This window comes from Osmia lignaria, unplaced genomic scaffold, assembly GCF_051020975.1.
Source record: "Osmia lignaria lignaria isolate PbOS001 unplaced genomic scaffold, iyOsmLign1 scaffold0002, whole genome shotgun sequence".
Lineage (NCBI taxonomy): Eukaryota > Metazoa > Arthropoda > Insecta > Hymenoptera > Megachilidae > Osmia > Osmia lignaria.
In genome coordinates, this window is record NW_027478159.1 from 135,001 (window position 1) to 140,000 (window position 5,000).

A 5,000-nucleotide genomic window follows, 5' to 3' on the forward strand; every position below is an offset into this window, starting at 1 on the left:
AACCACAAAAATACAAGTCGTAAAAAAACAAACTTCTGTTGGTTAACCTACAATATGAAGGATCGAAATGAAAGAAGGATCATATTATTACAAACCGAAAGTGAAGGATCATTAAAATTGAAATACAATATATATAAATATATAAATGTACCCGTCGTTGCGACACCCTAGTTAAATGGAAAGATATAAAAAAGAGAGAAAAGGAATACAGATGACCCGCCGTCTGATCTTTGCTAAATGATCTGGCATCACCGGAGTTTTTTTGGTCCGTGTTGCGTTCGCTCTATTCGAAATGAAACTCGCGGAGGCGAAGAATTGTTAAAAGTTTACGAAGCGTCTAGGAGTGGTTAAAACTGAGAGAGTTGAAACTACGATGTATTAGAACGAGCAACCGTCGAAACTTTGTTTTCGCGACGTTCTTTTCGTCGCTCTCGTCCCCACGCTCCTACGCTTTGGTTGTTTCTTTGCCATCCGTGTTGCGATAAAAAGATTTCTCCATTGTCCAAAAAGGACGGATCGAGATTCCTCTTTCGAGAGGGAGAGAGAGGTACTTGCGGGTAACCTGGAATCTACGAAACACGCACCGTGGTAAGATTCGTGCGTCCGCCTGATCGATGTGTGTTGTTTACGGACCGGCTGAGAAGCGACGATAGCGAGTCTTTGAAAAACTATGTGTCCATTAGTTAGACCGATCGTCGCCGGCCGTGTGTCTGTTCGAATCTCGCAACCCACGATTCAGCGACAGGACGCGCGCTCGCATTCCTTGTGTGCGTTCGTACTTTTCAAGGTTTTTAAATGTACTTTACGCCCGACCGTCGAGAGGAGCGTGCCACTGGGCGTTTCTCCGACGGTTTCCGTCCTTGGACGCGATCGTGTCGTCAACGATCGAACAAACAAACAAATACGTTGGCGACGCCCGAATTCGCTCTCCCGCACGCGCCGGGTGGGAGAGTGATGTGGGTATCGAATGTGATGCGTGTTAATAATGAAAATAACACTCTAAAGATCTAAAGAGTTTGAAATACAAAATTTTACGATTACCCTGAACGGTGGATCACTTGGCTCGTGGGTCGATGAAGAACGCAGCTAATTGCGCGTCAACGTGTGAACTGCAGGACACATGAACATCGACATTTCGAACGCACATTGCGGTCCACGGATACAATTCCTGGACCACGCCTGGCTGAGGGTCGTTTTCTTAACAAAAGACTGCTTGCGTTTGCTTCTCGAAAAAAGAGTAATTCATTTCTTTCTAAACATCTCGCCGTCGTTCAACGAAAGTAGAACGTTTCGGAGCGGGATTATCGAACGAAATTGAAAGAATGAATGAACGATAAACAAAGAAAGAGTCGCAACGTACGAGCGATAGTTGGGCAGTTCGTCGGCGTTTGTCGTGGAAACGATGTGACGAAAATCGCAACCGATACACTAAATGCAGGCCGTTAAAGGAGAGAAACAAATTTCGAAATATCTCTTCGAACTAGCGCAAGTGCGTCACGGCGCGCGAGTCGTTCGTTAAAATTTATAAACGACCGCCCGTGAAAGCACCGAGTTCTCGGAAGATAATCTATAAAGATTCTCCATCCTGCTGGAAGTTATCGGATCGGCGCGATTGTTCACTTGTAGAAATCCACGCTCCCGACGTTGCCAGAAACGATATTTACGAAAGGTGTGTCAAAAATAAACGAAAGAAGCTCTCCTATAAATTTAGAAAAAGCAAACGAGTGAAATGTTTGAGATGATAATTTGCTGAAATGCAAGCTCGAATAGCCCCAGGGTTTCGAATGATTCCCCGCGCTTTATACATCTCTCTGTTTACAAACGGTGTATAAATGAAAGATCGCTTCAGATGGGTCGTCGCTGTTTGACGCGCGATGCTGTTCCTTTTTTTTTGTCTGTCTGTGCGTTTAGCTTCGCTAAACAAGTTAAATGGTTAAAAAGCGTCGAAAAAGCGAATACACACGCGACAAGACAAATCTAACGAGTAAAGGAACGCTCCGCTCCAAGATAAAAATGGTTGTTTACAATCAATACAGCGTTTCGGTACCCCTGATCGTAGTCTGAAACTGTGTAACAAAAGAGAGGAAAGCGAATGGTGAAGGAACTTCGAAGCCTCCGTGGCGTGGCTAGAACTTGTGATAAAAGTATGTTTGCAGCAATTATGCATGCTCCCGTTAAAACAGCATTTCAATGTCTCGCATGGCTTAAAGCTCTAGGAGGCTTCAACATTTAGAATACATACGGACTACTTCGTTTGTTAAAGATAAGCGAAGACCGCGCGACCATCGCTCGGTCGTCCAGTCCTCGAAAGTTTTGTTGCGTTCCAAAGAAGAGACAAATGGGGTTTACCCTTGCGCTAAGGGGAGAAGAAGAGAAAAGCAGTTGTTAAATCTAAGAGGTGTGTGGAGTACATCGCGTGTTGGTTAAAATTGTTAAATGAAGTATACGCGAAATGTTCTCCCGCTCTTGCTTTTCCTCTTGCTTCCGTGGCGCTCGAAAAGAAGGGATGATAAATAAAGAAACCTATTCGAAATCTCTTGTGGAACAAAAAATAATACGGACGGACGTTAAAATTGAACCGAGACGAAATGGATCGTCTTGCGAGTTGTCTTCGCTTTGAAATTGTTAAAAATTGATAAAAGCAATACGACGAAGCTGCAGTCCGCAAAATGTTTGAAGCAAAAAGGAAATAACACGAAAATTATGGGAACGTCGTGTCTCAACTTTTTTTTCCCTCTTGTGCTCGTTTCATCGAACGATAAATACAAACATTTTGAAACGAGAGAGGAGGAAAAATTGAATATGCGAAAGGTTTGTTTCACGCACAGTTTCTCTACGTGTTTGCTTTTTTGCTTCTTTTCGTTTATTTTTTTTTTTTTTGCATCGAGCATCATTATTCACCTTTCGATGAAACCAAAGAAATTGACGACCTCAGAGTAGGCGAGATTACCCGCTGAATTTAAGCATATTATTAAGCGGAGGAAAAGAAACTAACTAGGATTTCCTTAGTAGCGGCGAGCGAACAGGAATGAGCCCAGCACTGAATCCCGCGGTACCGCCGCTGGGAAATGTAGTGTTCAGGAGGATCCGTTTATCCCGAGACATCGAATTGCGTCCAAGTCCATCTTGAATGGGGCCATTTACCCATAGAGGGTGCCAGGCCCGTAGTGACCGGTACGCGTTTCGGGAGGATCTCTCCTTAGAGTCGGGTTGCTTGAGAGTGCAGCCCTAAGTGGGTGGTAAACTCCATCTAAGGCTAAATACGACCACGAGACCGATAGCGAACAAGTACCGTGAGGGAAAGTTGAAAAGAACTTTGAAGAGAGAGTTCAAGAGTACGTGAAACCGTTCAGGGGTAAACCTGAGAAACCCAAAAGATCGAATGGGGAGATTCATCGTCAACAACGCTGGCTCCCGTTGGTGCGCGATGCCCCGGATGGACCTTCGGGTTCCATTAGCGAGGGCACACCACCTTCGGCGAATGTTCCGACGAGGTAGTCGTGCACTTCTCCCCTAGTAGAACGTCGCGACCCGTTGCGTGTCGGTCTACGGTCCGAGGCGGAGCCTGTCCGTCACCTTAACGGTGTTCGTGACAGACCCTCGGTTGCCTGGCCGACTGCGCGACGGTACTCAGACGGTATCAGGCCGCAACCAATCCATTTTCGAATGTGTGTGCGTCAGGACCGCCGCAAGCTAGGTTCAGTTATAATTACCCGGATGTACGGACTATGCGCCGTCCCCGGGTCTGGCCAGCTGTTAGCAGGAGGAGTCCTTGGACTGGCCAAGCTTTGAATTACCGGTCGGCGACGCTATTGCTTTGGGTACTCTCAGGACCCGTCTTGAAACACGGACCAAGGAGTCTAACATGTGCGCAAGTCATTGGGATATAAATAAACCTAAAGGCGAAATGAAAGTGAATGTCGTCCTCTGCGTCGACCTAGGGAGGATGGGCCTCGTTACGATTAGGCCTCGCACTCCCGGGGCGTCTCGTTCTCATTGCGAGAAGAGGCGCACCTAGAGCGTACACGTTGGGACCCGAAAGATGGTGAACTATGCCTGGTCAGGACGAAGTCAGGGGAAACCCTGATGGAGGTCCGTAGCGATTCTGACGTGCAAATCGATCGTCGGAACTGGGTATAGGGGCGAAAGACTAATCGAACCATCTAGTAGCTGGTTCCCTCCGAAGTTTCCCTCAGGATAGCTGGCACTCGCTCGAACGTTATTGCGAGTCTCATCTGGTAAAGCGAATGATTAGAGGCCTTGGGGCCGAAACGACCTCAACCTATTCTCAAACTTTAAATGGGTGAGATCTCTGGCTTGCTTGCATCAAATGAAGCCATGAGATTTTATTATTGGATCAGAGTGCCAAGTGGGCCAATTTTGGTAAGCAGAACTGGCGCTGTGGGATGAACCAAACGCAGAGTTAAGGCGCCTAAGTCGACGCTTATGGGATACCATGAAAGGCGTTGGTTGCTTAAGACAGCAGGACGGTGGCCATGGAAGTCGGAATCCGCTAAGGAGTGTGTAACAACTCACCTGCCGAAGCAACTAGCCCTGAAAATGGATGGCGCTGAAGCGTCGCGCCTATACTCCGCCGTCAGTGGCAAGTGGGGCTGGACAAAATTTGGTCCTCCATGAAGCCCTGACGAGTAGGAGGGTCGCGGCGGTGTGCGCAGAAGGGTCTGGGCGTGAGCCTGCCTGGAGCCGCCGTCGGTGCAGATCTTGGTGGTAGTAGCAAATACTCCAGCGAGGCCCTGGAGGACTGACGTGGAGAAGGGTTTCGTGTGAACAGCCGTTGCACACGAGTCAGTCGATCCTAAGCCCTAAGAGAAATCCTATGTAAATGAGGTGTCCTAAAGCTCTCAGTTAAAAAGCAACAACAAAACTGTTAAATATGGCTAAATCGAATTTATAAGAAGTAGTTGCAGAGATGCACACCCATTGGGCGAAAGGGAATCCGGTTCCTATTCCGGAACCCGGCAGCGGAACCGCATACCATT

The 5,000-nt window shown here is 47.3% G+C and overlaps 1 non-coding gene and 1 pseudogene across 1 annotated transcript; both read left to right on the forward strand.

Moving 5' to 3' along the window:
* The first annotated feature begins 1,038 nt into the window (after positions 1-1,038).
* On the forward strand, positions 1,039-1,193 carry LOC143306197 (5.8S ribosomal RNA). Its single transcript, XR_013063655.1, has one exon. It is a non-coding gene; the product is annotated as a 5.8S ribosomal RNA (ribosomal RNA).
* A 1,733-nt stretch (positions 1,194-2,926) lies between these two features.
* LOC143306215 (large subunit ribosomal RNA) overlaps positions 2,927-5,000 on the forward strand; it is a 4,305-nt pseudogene continuing 2,231 nt past the window's right edge.